Source organism: Sinohyriopsis cumingii, chromosome 15, assembly GCF_028554795.1.
Source record: "Sinohyriopsis cumingii isolate HCF-2022 chromosome 15, ASM2855479v2, whole genome shotgun sequence".
Lineage (NCBI taxonomy): Eukaryota > Metazoa > Mollusca > Bivalvia > Unionida > Unionidae > Sinohyriopsis > Sinohyriopsis cumingii.
This window is the reverse complement of record NC_142975.1, coordinates 53,260,759-53,280,000: the sequence shown is the minus strand read 5'-3', so window position 1 is coordinate 53,280,000 and position 19,242 is coordinate 53,260,759.

The following is a 19,242-nucleotide window of genomic DNA, read 5'->3' as shown; positions in this document are numbered from 1 at the left end:
ACTTGTTTTGTGTTGCTCTGAAAGTATTCATCTTGTTCGCTCGGTCTTGGTAGTCCCAATGAACTATCCATCTTGACCATAGCCCCTTTTTATACTAGTCGCAATGCAGTCTCAAGCTTGTACATCATTCCTTTTTTATGTTTTTTATGTCTTGTTTTGGAAGGTACCGTCTCTAAGGTACCGTCATCATTGTACCGTAATGTCATGGGTGGAAAGGCCATAGAAAGGTAAGGACAGTGCGGAGACCATCCAGTATGTTCCAGAATAGCTGAATCTTTATAGATACATAGATCCATTCGTAACTTCAGGCCACAAGCGAAACACTGTACTTCATATCCCAATCCTGACTCAGGTCCCAAGTAGACAAATCCTGTTCTAGCTAAAATATGCGAAGAAGGTAATCCTTTCCTATCCGTAGGCCATGCTTGAAACGTGTCCAATCGACGGGCACAATCACAATAGTCAGGTAAAAAGACTGGAAAATGGTAGGGTTTGAACTTGGAGTTCTCATCGGGTTTCTCACTCCATTCTTGCTGTGGCGAAGTCATCCTTCTAGTGGGTGGCTATCCGCTTACAACCAAAGTTTTATACCAACATGTCCATACGGCAAAGTGAAATGATTGGGAAGTCGCACTCGCTTCTGGTACACGATTTGATAGACTTTTTCCAAGGGTCGACTGACGATTTGGTGAGTGGGTAAACGTACAATCTTGTTCGGTTCATAGGTGGTCACTTTAAAGTGTTCATCCTCTCCCGATTGCAAGGCTTCTTTCAATACCCCAAAGTTGACCACACGACTCGTACGATAATTCAGAGTCAATCCTTTCACTTTGCACGTCGTGTGCACTTCTCCTTGTGGGTCCCGGTATTCGTAGCCGTAATTTTTGGGACCGCCACTGACGAAACTTAGAATCTTGTCGTCGGGATGCTCGTCTGTCCAGGCTCCTAAACGGTCTCCTTCGATGTCAGGGTGCTGTTGACTCGGATGATGGATGTAAATGCAACTGTCCGTGTCAAAGTACAGGACGCGTTCCCCTAACAGTTCTAAAGCTTCGTACAATTTTATGCGAGCATGAGCTGTCACGTAAGCCGCAATGATGACATTTCCAAAGGGGTCGTCTTGTACAAAGTCCAGATCTTCTTCTTAATTGACCAAGATCAAATTCTCTCGAGCGACGTCCACGTGTTTCATGTATTTGGTTTTGTCGTGAATCATCTGGAAGTAGCGGGAAGGTTCTGTCAAATATTCCGTCTTGGGTAAACACGGTCGTTGTGCCATTTTACCCCACAAGCAATTTAACATCACTTTGGCAAACGATTGCCTGCCTTCGTTTTTCTCGATGTGGTCTAAAGAGATGCCTTCTTGTTCATAGTATTTCTCTTTGAATTGTATTTGGTCTTCGGGAGTGTGACACCAGGAAGGATAGCCACTGGCTTCTTGCTTCAGTTTCAAAAAGGCATCCACGTAGTCGGCGAAAATGCCTTTCTGCGTGGGGTCACCCTTGTGGTATTGTTGTGTCTTGGGAAAGTGGCAAATTTCGTACACTTCTAACAGTTGGTATCCCATGTCCAGAGCTTTGAACAATTCTACGCTGACCCAGGTTCCCGTCAAGGCCCGTTCTTCCTGGGTGTGCTGACAAGGTTGGTCTTGGTTGCACGTTTCGGCACAAGTACGGCACAAAGGAAACATCAGTTTGCCTTGGCAATGGTGAGGTAAGACGGGATGGTATAGGTTCGTGGGAGGCAAAACTTTACACTTGATCAAGCCTTCGTATTGTCGAATGTTTTTCAGGTCGATGTGTTCCGTTAACAATTGTGGGTGCCCTACAGGAAAGCGACAATATTTGCACACGTAGGGATACAGCGAACACACATCCAAGTATTTGATTTCTTTTCCTTTCTCTTCGTCGGCTTGGTACAGCAAACAGGTGGAATTGGTCCTTCCGCCGTACAAACTATCCCTCGGGTTCAGGGGGTCCATCAGCTTGTAACTTTCCACGGCACGTTTAAACTCGGGATCGGTTTTCATACGGTGATCGTACTCGTGTTCCCACATTTCCACCACTTGGTATCCTTGCTGTTCTAACCTTAGGCGTCGCTGACAAGTGTCCTGGTACAGGTCTTCCATGGTTCGTTGTAAAAACTGATTTTTAGTGCCACGGTCAGGGTAACAGACGGGACATCCGTGAAATAAGCAACCGTTAAACTCGTACACGATCTTGGGGTTTTCTAAGTCCCAGCCATCGACCGAATGCGTTCCGATGGTCTTTTCGCCTCCTCCGTTGCGGGCATGCTGAATCCATTTGTCTTCCTTGTCGCACAAGTAATGTAACCAACGTAGGGCTTTGACCGAGTATTGACGTTTGACAAAGTGGGTCGTTTGAGGACTGATGACAGCTACGGTGTTTTCAGGCATGAATCGTTGTCGATACACTGAGGAACACGCTTTGGCAATGGTGCAAGCTTCTTTCAAAGGATCGACCCCTCCGTGTTCCATGAACAGTTCTCGAAATTTTCCACAGCAACGACGTAAAATGTCCACGTCGGAACGACAATACTTTAACATTTCGTCCTGAAAGTCGAAGGGGTCGGAGGCGTGAGCCTGGTACCAAGCGTAGAAAGCTTCTCGTTTTTCGGTACGCATGTTGTCGGGGTCGTAATAGTGAGCCTCAGGTAAATGGGGTAGAACGGCGTGTTGATTGGCTTCGGTATTGAAAAAGTGTGGAAAGTACCCTTTAGCCATTTCTGTCATTCCAAACGTTTTAGGCATTCGACTCAAAGGCATGGCCAAGTAACTCATCGAATCTTTAAACTGCACTTGTCCCACTTGCATGAAAATGATTTTGGCTCCGTTCAAAGTCACTTTAGGACGTTCGGTGCCATGTTCCGTATAGTATCTGAGAAGAAACTGTCCATCGTATCCGGAGAAATTGTGAGCCATCACTGTGGCATGACGATGACAATCTCCGTAACGTTCGATGTCCTCTTGGCTCCACGTCTTGTCGATGGGGTCTAAGACCCATTGGGCAAAATCGGCTAACATGTTCGGTCCTCGAAAGATTTTTTCACGCCCTCCGGGAATCTTGCTGCAGTGAGGGCAATGACTGAAGATAGGTTCTTGAATGCACTTCTCGCACGCTCGATGAGCCACGCAAAAATTAGGAATGTGAATGCCGGTCTCTTGCATGCATTCGAAATCAAAAAAGATGAAATTGCCTTTCTTCTTGTGACCGTCCTCTTTCTCTGGTGGGGATTGGTATTTTTGCACGTAGCATTCGTGTTCCAAGTCCACGATGTGGTGACAAATGTGACATTTTTTCTTTCCTGAACATACGTGTGTCTTGGCATTATTGGTACGTAAGCCGTGTCCACACGTAGGGCACAATCTCAGCAGTTGACAAGCACATTTCTGCTGTGAACCTTGCGTCTTCAGATGTTGTTGGTAACAGGCAGGGCTGACAAACGTGCGCAGACAAGCAGGACAATGTACTCTTTCTTGTCGTTCGCTCAGACAGGGTGGAGAGGCCAAACATCCTGAGCATTTCAATCCGCAATGTTTGTGTTGCTCTCGATTATTATAGCCATAGTCACATTTCTCACAGTAATATTTGTATCCCAGGAATCCAGTGATAGTGGTAATGGTATCGAAATGGTCATCGTGATGATAAAGGTGAATGTATTTTCCATCCTTAAAGTCTTAGCCTCGAAACAACAGAGGCCCGAGCACTTCTTGAGGGTGCACTTTCAAGGTGTAGAATGGAGCTAGGACATCTTGCAATGTTTGCATTTCAGGAATACCGCAGGGTGTGTCTTTGGACAGGCCAGCTTGTTGTAACAGGAGTTCTGCTTCACTTCGTTGTTTGGCTCGGTTCGATTTTCGAATGTTCTCCCAGGCTCTTTTCCATTCTACCGTGTCGTTCTTGTTGGCATAGGTTCGTCCCACTACGATAGCCCTGGCTAAATACATCTGATCTTGAGGGTTGTGAATTCGGACGAGGCTCGTTTTGATGATGCGAAGGTCGTTCACCAATAACACCTTATTGCGTTGTCCGGTCCCTTGAGGAGGAGAGACGTGAGTCATGTCCAGTGTGGCTTTTCCATCGGTGATGTCAAACTGGTCATTAGATTGTTGTACGTGTTGAATCTTGTCCATGACTTTGGAAGCAGTCAATTCTGCGGGTCTGCTAAACTCGATCCAAACAGGGGATTTCAAACCGTCGTGTTGTATGGAAAGTCTCAAGCGATCGTCTTCTTTGGGTTGATATTATCACTTGAGTGCAGTGAGCAAAGAATCCCACACCCCAGTAATAAACCCTTCTGCTTTCTCTAACGGTACTTCAGCCTTGAAATCTTTAAACTTCACTGAGTATTTGTAAGCCGTAGTTCTAAATTTTCTAGAGGAGCGCTTTTCCGTCTCTCGAATGGAATAGTACTTTTCAGGGTTGACTAAGGGTGGTGAACTTTGTTTAGAGGGTTCGGATTCTGGTTCACTCATGTCCTCTTCAAAATCACTGGCATGAATTTGTGCCAAGACTTCAGCCCTGGTACGAGGCGATAGATCACGTTTCTGCCTCTTACTTTCTTCTTCGTTCTTCTCGAATGAACAGGATCGTTTCATCTAGAGTGAAAAACGTCAAATGACTCAAGTTTAAACACCATGGGCTAATTTATAGTCATGGCAGACCAGCGTATATAAAAGGGTGTGTGTCTTTGTCCTTTCACTATTCATTTCACTCTCCAACCGAGCACAACTATGGAAGAGACTAGCCAAATAGAACGTTTCATCTGAGCTTTGCGAGGGGTCATTAGAAAATTCTCTTCAGACCAGCCGACGGACTACTCTCCTTCCTTTCAAGATAAAAGTCAAGATACTTGCTATATCTGTCAAAAGAAAGGGCATTGGTCTTCAGAGTGTCCAGACCGTCAAAAAAGAAAATCAGGGGCTAGAAAAGACAAAAGTCAAGATACCTGTTATTATTGTAAAGAAAAAGGACATTGGTCTCCAGATTGCCCAAAAAAGAAACAAGAGGAGTCAGAAGAAAAGAGAGATTCTTCAGAAGAAGAGAGGGATTCTTCAGAGGAAGAAAGCAGCCAGGTGAAGAAAAAGAAACAGGAGAAGAAAAGAAGAAGGGAAGAAAGTGAGGAGGAAGAAGAGGAAAAGACTGTGACGGTGAAGAAATTTAAAAAACAGAGGGACTAAACAATGAGACAGAAGAAGTGTATGAACTTTTTAAAGTGCTCTGTTGTGAATTGTGAATTGGATTGTAACTACTGATAAAAGAATAAATTAATTATATAAGGTAGGTGTCTTTGAGTTTTGATTTTAAATAAGAAGCTACACTCACGCACTCAAAAAAACGTACTATAGGGGTAAAATGGCTTTTTTTGAGTTATTGGCAAATTGAAAGGCTATCTCTTTTCGAGAGACGTGGGTGGCCCTGAAAAGGGCCTTTGGTTTTTGGTGTAGGGGTGAGTTTAAGCAATCAACTTTAACTGCCTTAAGCCTTTGCCACGGCCAAGGCCTACTTCTGGACTGCGTACTGTTGATGATGATTGGGTTGAAATCACTAAGGGTGGTACGGTAGGCTTAGTCACAGGGTTGACGTGTTTAGCTCGGAAAGGTCGTATTCTCTTCGGTCGTAATAAAGAAGTCTGATACATTTGTTTCAGACTTCTTAACTCCGCTAAAATGTCTAACAGTACCGTGACCGTTTGATTTTCACCCTCTTGTTTCTTTGCTGCTACTTCTTGTTGTTGTTGTTGTTTTTTTCTTACCTCTTCTTCTTGCTGCTGTTGCTGTAGGAGAAAAGCCTGTTCCGCTTCCTTTTGTCGTTGTATAAATTTCTCCAATTCTTCTTTCTGTCTCTGTCTAAAATTCTCCACTTGCGGTAATGAAGAAGGTAACGAAGGTTCCGGAACAAATTCTTGCGAAGAGAGAAAATCCACAAAATCCCAATTCACCTCTTCTGAAAGTAAGTCCGGGTTCTCTTGGGCAGTCTCCCCTGTTGGTGCACCCCAATGGATCGTTTTCTGAGTTTCCGTCATGTTGAATCACTGTCGCATAGATTGACTGCACACAAGCGCTAGCGAATCTATATAGACCACGTGACGTCACAGACTGTTCTCTTCGGATTGGATGCGGACTGACTGAATTTTGTAACGCGTGTTTGGATTGGTCAATGAACTCAATCCGTTTCAATCCTTCCTCTACCTATAAATAAGCGCCGTTCACTGCATTGATTCACCTGTTCTCGTCGCCTCAAGATGTGGACCACAGTCGAATCATCCGCCCTTGTGTCTTCAGTGATGTTTAGGACGGACATGCTCATGTATGTCCGATCCAAGTGGACCGTTGTCCACAAGTCAGGCACCAGTCTGTGGATACGAAGAGTGTACGTGGAAAGACAAGGTTGCCTCAAGAGGACTCTGATTTATGGCCCTACACTAAGACGCATCTTGAGGACAAGAAGATGCCGCAGATGCCCTTTATGTTAAGGGCATATTAACATAAATCCAAAGGCCCTTTTCAGGGCCACCCACATTTCTCGAAAAGAGATTGACTTTCCATTGCCTACCCCATTTTTTTTTTTAATTTTTATTTTAATTTATTTTTTTTTTTTTTTTTTTTAAAAAAATAAAAAATCTCATGTTCAATTAGCTTTGTCCCTAGAATGGATATTTTTTTCTCCCATTGTTCAATTGCCTTTGTCCCTAGAATGGATATTTCCTTTCTCCCATGTTAAATTCCCTTGTCCCCAGAGTGGATGCCTTTTTATTCCCATGTTAAATTTATATAGTCCCCAGAGTGGATATTGCTTCCCATGTTAAATTTACGTAGTCCGCAGAGTAGATATTACCTTTTTAACATGGAACTCCCCTAGTCCCTGGACTGTCCCACCATACTACTGGTGACTTTCTCAAATTTGATTTGAGTATCTTGAATGTTAATGATCGGGTATTGTAGTTTGGTCTTGATACTGGGTGGAAATAATATTCCTACCGTTTTTCCTTTTGAGATTTTAAAACCCCATTTATCAGCCCACTTTTCAATCTGATTTAAGCTCGATCGGATTTCGCTGATAATTTTGTTGCTGATAGGGATCCCTGCCCTGCATACGCCGCTGTCGTCTGAAAATTGGGATAAATTTTTTTTCGTTAGACTGACAGCGCGCTCCAGGTAATTAATCATAATGTTGTAAAGAGTAGGGCTTAGGACACTGCCTTGTGGAGTGCCATTTTCTAGTACATGGCTGTCCGAATATTGGTCTCCTATTCTTGTCCTAATTTGTCGTCCAGTGAGAAAGGATGATATCCACTGGTGCATGTGGCCGTTGATACTAAAGTGGATTAATTTCTCAATTAGGCCGTTTGTCCACACTAGATCGAAGGCTTTCTCCAAATCGCTATTAGACTGCGGTCACATTTTCTTTTAGCGTTAAATTCTAGTTTATTGCTCGATTTCAGCGGAATAATTGATCTAGATTGGACCTTTTGTTGCGGAAGCCGCTTTAATTTTTTGAGATTAGGCTATTGCAGTGATATTTAAACATGTTGTTGATCAAAGTTTCTGTCACTTTGCATATATCGTCTGTGAGGGAAATTGGCCTATAGGAATTTAATTAAATTTGAGCTCTGCCATATTTAGGTATTGGAATAAATATTGCTTGCTTCCACTTGTTGGGTATTTTTCCGGTTTTCCATGATGTGTTAGTTAGGTCCAGCATTATGGTTGCCATGTTTTCAGGTATGTTCTCCTAAAATTCGTACCCTAGAATGTCTTCTCGTGAGGTTTTTTCTTTCTCAGGGCAGTTGTCCACTCATGCATGGTAAAATCCATGTTTAGTGGACTGTAGACAATTCCCAAACAGTTCGGGGTATTTGTCTTCCACAAGTTTCAGGTGGGTTTGGAACCTGGTAGAATGGATTTTCTTACTGCTCATACCTGCAAAATGCACAGCTAGTAGGTTAGCTTTATCCTCATTGGAGACTGCTCCGGTTATATTACGCCTAGGTTGAGTAGCTTTTCCTTTAATTACCTTTATTCTGGTCCATACCTGTTTTGCATTGCTTCTAAGGTTCAGAGACGAACATAATCTTGCCAGGTGTTCGTCTTTGCGGTGTGCATAGTATGTTTAATTGCTTGCTCTTTGCTTTCGTAGATTATAATATCTGAGGAAAGGCCGGTGTGTTCGAACTTATTCAGGGCCTTTTTTTCTGGCTTGTTTACATTCCGCGTTCCAACATGGTTCAGGTTTTTTTCGCTATATGTGGTTATCGCCTCCTCCCGATTTGGGGATGCTTAAGTCAGTCGCTGACGAGAGCACGTGTATTGCATTCTGGTTGTATTTATTAATATCAACATCTTGAAGTTGCTCTAAATTTATGTCTTCAAGTGTAGACCTGAATGTTAACCAATCTGCCTTATCTGACTTCCATTTTGGAATCCAATCCGAGTTAATGACAGGGACGGTTAGGTTCAAGGTGATTTCTATTGGAAAATGATCACTTCCTAACGTGCTGGTTTGGTCCACTGCTCAGTCGGCTAATTTAGCCAATTAGGGCGTAGAGATAGTGATGTCTATAGCTGCTAAGGAGCAGTTTTCCGGGCTAAGTCTTATACAAGCTCCGTCATTCGAAATAACTCGGTTTGCGCTATATACCCATTTTTATTTGTTTTCCTCTTTTATTCCTATAGTTACCCACCCCCATCTATCGCTATGGGCGTTAAAATCACCACATGTGATGTAGTCTGTAAGATTATTTGACAATTGTTGGTAGGTCTTGATTGAGGTAGGAGTTTTACTCCCACGGTAATAAATATTGAAAATTGTAATATCTGAGCGTCCTGTATGGATTTTTACATATTGATATTCAAATGAATTTTGTAAGGAGCTGGTGAGGAGTCAGTAATATAAATGGCTAATCTTCCACCTTTTTTACCATTTGTTCTGTATTGGGTATAATTGGTTAAGTAACCTGGCATTTTTTTTAAATGAATTTAGTAGTCTGGATAGGTGTGCTCTTGCAGACATATTATGTTTGGTTTAAATTTGTCATTATTTAATTTAATTATTAATTTCGGATTATTCTTAATTGAACCGCAGCAATTACATTGCCATATAATAAATGATATGGTGTTGTCCCTTATTATCTCTTAAACCTAAATGTTCGTCATTAATATTGGGATATAATATGTAAGGTACATCGAGACAATTAGTTTATTTACTTAAATTTACTGAGATATTTTTCAAGTAATTCAGATAAAAGTCTAAAAGTAGGTTCGGTTAGGATTTAAGTTATTCTGGGTTATAATTATCATACCGACTATAAATTTTCCAGTATGCTTAGGTTTAAATTTGTCATTATTTAATTTAATTATTAATTTCGGATTATTCTTAATTGAACCGCAGCAATTACATTGCCATATAATTAATGATATGGTGTTGTCCCTTATTATAACGCTTAGCGGGAAATGGTCTATTAAACTAAAATCAACTTTGTCGTTGACCTTGTTTCTATTGGCATTGTTTGTAGTGCCACCTGATGCAAGCATTACTTCAGGTAGCATGGGTATGGGTTGCTGTTTTCTATTGGCATTGCTACGCTTGTTAACGGTTCTTGGTCAGGGGCTGGTAAGAAATCATGTTTTCTACTGGCATTACTTATCATCACATGTTGCATTCCTATGTTTGTTTACCTGTTTTATTCTCCGTATCAATGCATTGCTGGGTTGATCGACGGTGTTTTTTTCGGGGACTCGTGGATTTTTGCGTGGACACCACTGCAGTTTTTGTTTTGTCCTGTCTTACGTCATGTGACGGTTTAGTGGTCTGGGTTAATTTTCCTTGATTGAGTTTCCTCACTGTGGATTTAGCCTTTTGATATGGTACATGGTCTGTTTCCATGGGGTGAATAATCTCTTTTTTCTTTTTCGTAAAGATACACACATCTGATTTAGGGCGGTGAGGTTCTCGGTAGTTTGTGCACCATATACCTTAATATGAGTACTTGCCGCCATGGTGACCCACACAAGTGTTGCACCTTGTTTGTAAGAGCATGTTCTAGTGTGGTGTCATCATGCCTTACAAATGCTACAACATCTGGGTTTGTTAACATAATCTTCCAATTTATAGTATTGCCCCTTATTGACAAATCTGACAAGGAGGGATAGGGTCGACAAGAATTCTACTAGTAATGCTGACGCTTCTTGTCTTTGTTTTTCATCCTAATTGATTTTTTTATGTTGGCTCCTTGCTGCATCGGTTCTTCCCTGATTTCAGCACTGGTATTTTGAAGGTATCTTCTACTTAGCTTAAATACCTGTTTGTATGTGCAAGCTGGTGTAGATTCCTTCAGGGACTTAGCTTGTTCTATTCCGGTTAGGTTAGGAATTTGCTTATTACTTTGGTTGTTGATATCTGGCCATTATAGGGTCGCTATTCTTCTTCCCTTTGGTAACGCCGTCTTTTCCTTTGGAAGTGCCATTGGAGTTTGGCTGGATATGTGGTTTTTACTTGGGGTATGTTTACCCTGTTTTGGTCTTTCTTTCGTAGCTGTCGACTTGGCCTTGGATTATCACAGTGATTCTCCCAATGGTGTAAAACTGAGGGTAAAAAAAACCTTGGTGTCAGAACTGGGGTTCAAATAAAAAATGTGGGAGTCAAAAATGTACTGAAAATTTTTCATCTGACTCGTACTTTTTCAGCTTGAAATAGGATATTGCAACTTGCACAACATACTCTCGCTCTCTCTCTCTCTCTCTCTCTCTCTCTAAACACACAAATAAACCAACATGCACAATTAACAAACAAATGCACTGTCCATTCAAAGAATAATTTTATTACTTCATTTTTCTTTTAAAGTCGCACTTTTAACAGTCTCCTTATAATCTTTTTTGAAGCAATAATATAGACCAACACATTACATATAAGCCAATACAAAAAAGCCAAATAAATCTTTTTGCTTGTCATAAAATGTGTACTATCATCGGTTTCATTGTACTTCGTCCTAGAACAAATTTATCCAAAAATCAAGGCGGCTAATGATTCATCTTGTTTCTAATAAGTTACACTTGAACTTGAAGATCTTTTTTTTATTGCAGCAAAGTTAAAAACCAACAAAATCTGCAATGACCCCCTGACTGTAATCCAGATAAACACATTTGTCTCGGCTCGGCAAGTTTACTGATTTATTTGTTGTGAAAGAATGTCTTGGGTTATGATGTGTTCTCCAGATATATTGTGGCGAACGAGGGCAGATTTTATAAAATTCTTAAACCCTGTCACGAAAGGATTATTCACTTTTGCAGTCTTCGCAATTAGAAGTCATACCGGTAATCCTAATGGATGTGCCGTATTCCGGTCAAGGGAATTATTTTGTCCATTGTTCATTAAGTTAGATTCACAGTTACTATATTGCGTTCTGCTTCTTTCACTTTCTTCGCTAATGATTCTAGTGCACAACGTTTTAATCTGAAGATCACTTTCTAGTGCAACAAGCATTGATGTTAAACATCAAAACGACATCTTGCTGAGCTCGATGGAAGTCGCATGAGTTCTCGCGAGATTATAGTAAGCTACTCCGTAATAACATCGCATATGCTAGTCTGGTTCCTTATTTTGTATCTTCAATCCGCTATACTAAGAGAGGAGCGCAAGACAGGGAGTAAACAAAGCAGGGAACTAGTCGATGTATCTGTTCTAAGTATACACGAGGCCACCCCTCGTCCATTGCAATGGATATTAAATAAATCCTAATCACATCATGCGAATCCTTTGCGTCAACAAAAAAAAAAGAAAAAAAAAGAAAGGCAACAAAATGTATGCGTCAAATTTCTCCAGCGTGCGTCCCTGATGCACAAATGTGCGTAAAGGGAAACACTGCTTGGATTGGCCATTTTTAGGGGTTCCCCTTGGCAACATATTTAACCGTTTTTACTCATATTGGTGGTACGGTTTTTATCCAACGTAGTGGGCCTAATAAGGCAATGAGTTTTTACGTTCCGATGTCCTCCAGCCCTTAGTAGTATTTTGATTTTTTGACGGTCCATGGATCTGGCTACTATGTAACACTTCCTTTTTAATCGAGTGATACCTTTTCTCCCCCGAGGCCGGTGACCATTTTGTGAGGCTGTCTGTTGCCAGAGCTACACTGAGCGTTGTAGCTGGTGAGGTTTTGTTTGAGATGACCATGTCGGCGTACATTCTGACTGGTGATGTTATTTTACATTTTTCAAGTGTCCCCTTTTGCTCTTCTTTTTTATTATAGGCTGGGGGAGGTCTACCGATTTACATTCTTTGGCTATCTTGATTGAGGGTTGCTTAAATAGGCTGTGAGAAAGTAATTCAAAGGCACTTGGTTGGTATATGCTAATAGGGATATCTGGGGCGTGCACTTGGTTAGCCACGTACATTTTATTTCCAAATTGTTGGGGACATTGTGATGGTGTCGTCTAAATCCTCGTTGCCTTGAAATTCCCCGGTACCACGAATGGATAAATAGGAGTCATTCGAGTTAGACGGCGTATTGGCTCAACCTCCAAAGCTTTTCCAAAAACGCGGGCAGTTGGGCTGAAATGAAACTATTCCATAATGGCGCGAAAGTCACTGGGGAAGGCTAGGGTGTTGGTTTTTTCCTCTACTGATAACATCACCATATTTATTAATGAGGACGATTACTGTGGAGTTGGTAGGGGAAGGGTTTGTTTACGCCATGTTCAGAACCGTAATGGTTTTCCTGACAGTATGTCTAATTGAATTCATATTGATTTTGTTCCTAGTTGGTTGCGACATTTTCAATAAGTGCTAGTTTTAGAATTTCGTTCTAGTTTAATCACAGAGGTCAGAGACCGCTCCGGTGGCCTAGTGGCTAGAACGTCCGCCTCGGATGCGAGAGGTCGTGGGTTTGATCCCAGGCCGAGTCATTCAAAGACTTATACAAATGGTACTAACAGCTGCCTCGCTTGGCGCTCAGCATTAAGAGGTTATTGTTAGGACTGGTCGGCCTGATGTCAGGATAATGTGACTGGGTGGGGCATCATGCTACATGTCTGCGGCATGATGCCCCAGTGCTAGACATAATTATAAACTGCTACACTGCATATATAGTAGTAATATGACTGAATTTATTTTAAACCTACGTTAAAAATCCAGATTCAAACACTCACACACATAGAGGTAAGAAATATCAATCAATATACTACTTCCTATTAGTTAATATTTAGTTGCAAAGACATTCAATGGAAAAAAAGAAAGATGTATTTATTTATTTATTTCCTAATGTGTAATAGAAGTGATAATACTATTTAGTTTAAGCTACTGCAATTAGAGTTAATCGATCGTTAGTTCAGTGATAAATAAGACTAAGTAAGTAATAGAGCAAACTGAGTAGTGATGAGTCAAAAGTAGTAATGGAATTTTCAGCAGCACAGAATACAATACCCGAAGTTTTAATAAATTAATTTCCCCTACCTTACACAATAATTGTTTTTGTCTTCCTTTTCAAACGTTTCCTAGATAATGTGGTATCTTTTGTTTGTATTATCAGCTGGGCGGGTTGCTAGTCGATACTGTATGGCGGGCTGTTGGTGCTCATCTGCTGTTCTAACTGCTTGGCGGGCTGCAATCCGCTAGGAGGGCTGCAATGTATGATGACTCAGTGGTTAGCAATGTCCTGTATGTTACAAATTGCAACTTTTTATGTGTGGATACATACACTTCTTGCGAGTGATACACGCTATGTCTGCCTTTCTCTATGTCTTCATGGTGTGATGATGAAGGAATTAAGTGAATGGAATTGAATGAATGTGAATGAGACGAGGCCCAGCAGCCCGCTGATATTACATACCTAAAGCACGGACGTGATGGAAAACACCCGAAACATGGCCAAGATTGATAGAGAGAACAGTGAAAGAGTATTTTCATACAGTTTCAATAAAAACACAAGATATTACAATAACTTGTTTTTCCCAATCAACATGCTTGCTAATAAGAAACTTCTCTTACACAAATACAAACCAACAACCCAACAAACACTATTTAAAAATGAACATTTTTACAATGTTGGCAACGTTGTTGAGTCAAACTTGATTTCCACTGATCAAAGGCACACATTTGTGAACTGAAGATACGAGATGACATCGGTATTCACAAAATCTTTCTACTTTATAATTGTTTAAAGAGTACTCACGATCAAAACAAGTCACTAAATGTTCTCAGGGATAGACAATAACTTCATCTTCTTTTTGCTCACTCGTTGTGACTCGAGCAATTAAAAGGTTCCTTATAACACTTCACAGTTCATGTTTTACAATTTAAACGTGAAGCGATAACGTACACCTCCTCGTCCAGTGACCGAAATTATGTCGAATTATGCGTTCCTAGCATCTTCGGTAGCCAAGGTTCCGATACGATAACCCTACACCTTGGCGGATAGAAAACACGTATATTGATGCTTTGTACTAGCGACGTCAATGGGATTTATGAGTTGCCTCCTTTAGTATTTAATGCCAACTAACCAATAGAGTGGTGCAAGAATGGTGGGTGCAGTTAACCTAAAAATGATGCTTTGTAAGTTTAACATCGAAAGTATGAATATGTAGCAGTTGGAAGCCATTACAGGTGTATTTAAGTGAAAGGTATTTGTGCAAACACTGACTGGCACTGGACAATTGCTTTTTTATCAGTCCACTCAATTCGTGCGCTCCCCTTGTCTTAATCATGTAGGAACAGTGTTTAAATTTGAACAATTTAATTTTGATTGGATGCAGTGGCTTGCCGCTGAATCCAATGAAATTCACAGACCCGAAGCACAGAAATATCTGTTCGATACGGCAAGGTGTAGATAGTATTACGACATCGGAACCTTGGCTCGCGAAGATGCTATTCCTATTAGGACCGCCAGTTCTGGAAGTTGTTCAGTTATATTGAGAGGAATTCGTTTATATAATTTGACATTGGTTGGAATTAGATTGTCTTATGATAGGTGTTTATGCTCAAATAAACAGTAACACAAGAAAGAGTGAAAACAACAAGCTTTGAAAAATGTAACAAATAATTTATTTTCCTGGAAATAAAAAAACAATGTAAAAAGATATTTAAAAAATAAGAACTTAGGGTTTAAAGAACCAATTCCAAAAATAATCCAAGAATAATCCACGGATTAATTTTTAGAAGTCATATTAATGAAATGTTCTAATGAATCCAAGTTTGATTCTCGATGAAGCATCCATTATGGAAGACAATGACGTGTACTGTATCCTCTGTGGTGTTGTAAGGTCTACAGTCTCTAAGTTATTCACATGCATTAATTCGGTGTTTAAATTTCCCAATAAAATTGAATGAAATGTCTTTGACCAAGAATTCTGTATGACCACACATATATTTCCAGGGAAAAGGGAAATAATCCTTTTGAATCCATATAATTCGAATAAACATTAAAATAACTCCAAACTGACACAACAGAAGGAAACGACTTTACATCAAGTGTTTTAAGTCCAGACTGAGATTTTTTTTTCTAAAATGATTATACAGTACATTTGAGACGCAGAATAGGTACCCTATTAGGGTCACGTGATCATGTTTATATCACGTACTCTCAACATGGCCCTGACAAAAACGAATCATTTTACTCTAAGAATCAAATTTAAAACGTTGTTTACTTCACAAAAAACAATTTACATTTCCAGGTCACGTATCCAATACACCATGGATGTCACACTTATTATTCCCACAACAAAAATAAATTTAAAAGAACTTGTTCACGTGGCTGTTACTAATTTAGAATTAAGGACATGAACTAGGTCAGCTTTAGGTGTTTACAAACGGACAGTCAATTTCAAACTATTTTCTTTAAAAAAAAAGTCAAAATCACGTAAGCAAGATTATGTTATAATAGCGTGAAATGTAATTTGTAAAAAGCTGACAAACAAACAATACAATTAAAATAAAGATAAATCAAATATACGTATCACAGTGTCAGAAATATTTCAGATTAATGAAACAATAGCTGACCCGGAAATACCGTGAATTGGTTTAAAGAATATTTGGATATAAAATAGCTGTTACGGAATTACTGTGAACATTATGGGTATATATATATATATATATATATATATATATATATATATATATACAATACATCACTCGAAATACCTTTGAAACTCATTCGGATTACTCGTTACTTTTTTTACATGATGAAATCTTTAATACTTAAAGATTTCATTCACCATACTGAAAGTTGTTTTTAATTCCTTCACATTTGCCTTTGCGATGTAAAAAATAGTTTCAATTGTACAAAAATTGTTTGGTTTTCGCTTATTCTTATTCAGTGTTTTAAAAGACGTAATAAAATAAGTAGATCAAAATGTTAAATATTGTAGTAAATAATATATATTAAGTTTCAAACAAGTACAAATTTTTAAAAAGTGTGAGCCGAGTATCAAAATGAGATTAAACAAGTAGAAAAAAATCTTTTTGAAAACAAATATTTAATAATTATTCTGCTGAGATACGTTCCCAATTTGAGCAATATTAATGGCTATTTCAAAATGCATCACTGCGTGTAGATGGTTACTAAATAAGAATTTATTATGTAAAGCTTCTTTATTATTCTTAAAATAATTGCAAAGTACCAAGGCGCGCGCGCGCACACACACACACACACACACAGGTACAAAATATATTGTAGAAAATGATGACGCCTGTATATTTGTTCACAATTATGTCATTGACTTTGCGTCATTAAATGATATGTATTATCATAACAATTTCGTATGTATAACGAGATCAGTGAGATACACGATTCTCTAATGAAAACTGAATCAGTTAAATCACAATCCAGAGACAAACATTCTTACATACATTTATATCTTTATAACTGACATATGTTTATATAACATATCAGTTCTGTTATGAACATTTTATAGAATTGTATGCTATTCCTAAGTATTACCGCCAATGGGATACAAACTATCTCACCAATGAATCTAGCAGATTTTCTTAACCAGTCTGTTCATCTGTCAATGCATAGTGTGATTCACATGAAAGGAAAGTCATGTACGGAATCAGTGTTTGAATAAAAATGCATTTAAGTATCAAAGGAGAAACGAAGATCCATATTTTTATACGAAAGCAATGCTTCTTCAGTCTCTTGCATGCTACATGTTTTACAGGCTGTCAAATAGAATAAAAAAGAAGACAGCATTGCAAAAGATGCGACAGGACTTGAAGTATTGAATCGGAAGTGAAAGGTGGAATCAAAGAACTACAGATTAAGAAAGCGGAAGAGTCGATGGCATTCCAGCAGAGTTCCTCAAAAATCTTGGAGAGAAAACAAAAACGAGCTTAAAGCACATGTAAGGACATATATATAAATGGGGAGTGACCGGAAATCTTTGCAAGGTTAATAATAGTCACCTTACCAATAAAACCGAATGCAGCAGAATGTGCAGCCTCATATCGCATGCATACAAATCATTCTAATAATAATAATAATAATACGGCTAATAAGGCACTTCGAATCAATGACAAACCACTTCATTGGTAACACTCAGTTTGGATTCGGGAAGGTTGCGGTACTCGAGAAGTTGTAGCTGTGGCGAGAACCCCATGCGAGCATACTTTAGAACACAACAAGGAGCTTTTCATTTATTTTGTTTAACTTTGAAAAGACTTATGATAGAGAAAACTGGGTTAAACTATTGATAATTTTTAAATACGGGCTACAACAGGCCTGACGCCAGAATCCGGTAGGTGAAAACGTTTGGTTTACTCTAGGTCTTTTGTCCTTCATCTTGCCTTCCAAGAGCCTAATTGCATCATCACATAATTTCTCAAAATGGGAAAATCTTGGGAATACATTTCAATATGCTATTGGTTATAGATAGCTTGAAAACAAGAAATCGCAGGCTATAAGGATTTTCTTAGTTATCAAAGACAAAGGTCTAAAAGGATAAAAACAGAGTCAGTCAACACCTTGAATGAGTCAGATACCGGTAGTTCCTTGGTTGAATGCCAGCAATGACGTCAGTTCGAAATTGTCAATGGGAGAATCTGAAAAAGATTGGAATTACTGGAAAGACATTAGACGCATCATCATTCTCTACATGCAGCAAGAAGAGTAATTAGAGTTGGAGAGGTTAATTCAGAACTAGGACAGATAGGACATGGAGTAGGGCAGGGCGGTTTGTTATCTCTCTTACTATTCTCTATCTAAGCAGAAATGGTGATGGTCGAGGTGATGAAAGAATTAGAAGAAGCAGTAAGAATGGGAGGACAACTGGTGAATGGTGTACGATTTTCAGATGACCAAGGTTTGGCTGTCAGGACGAAAGATGGATTACCATAACTAATGGACTTGTTAAACTTAGAACTGTAAGCGCCATCAATGGGGAAAAAATCATAGTCATGAGAGTATATAGAGAGGGGAAACAAAACCGTCTAAATATCCAGGGCCGAGAATGGGTGGGGGAACCGGGGATATTTCCACGGGGTCCGGAGCCGTAAGGGGGCCTGGGCCGAACAGCACTATTTAATTTTGTAAAAGAAAATTTTTGGTTTAACAAGAACTCGGAGTGTTTCTTATCCCAGGGCCCGTGATCGCTCTCTACGACCCTGTCGATATCACAAATTCTCCACACCACACTTAAAAGGGTTTATAATTTGCTCTTGCAAAGAAGACTTCGGTGAAGGATTGGTCACTGTGGTGGTTGAGGCTGTGTTGAAGGGCATGAGGTCACTTTTTTTTATAGTCGATGACTTCCGAAACGTCGATCCAAGAGTCAAACCTCGGCGGATGTATTTTCCAATGTACTTTGACTTCTTTGACATGTGTTTTCCCACTTTACGGGTTCTTTGATCGAGAATGCTTTCTATGTCGTACAATTCGTCTTCTTTTTTTGGTCCCACGTTGTAACTCGGGCTAGAAAAAAGTTTCTTTTAACACTTCCCCGTTCATGTCTTAAAATTTAAAAACGGTAGGATGACGGTCACACACTCGTCGAGTGACACTAAACAATACAGTGGCCCAGCTGAGTAAGTAACCTTTGTCGAAAGTGAGTTTGGTTTTGCCAATGTGCGCTCAATCTCCCGTCGTCAACACTCCACTTTTCTTGGGGTCAGCCACAGTCGAGGACGTACCAAACAGACGCTTGAAGACGGTCATTTTGTAGTCGGGAGTCATATCCTTGGGGAACATCCGATGCAGTGATGTTAAGATTGGTTGTAAGTTTTGACCAAGTGAGAT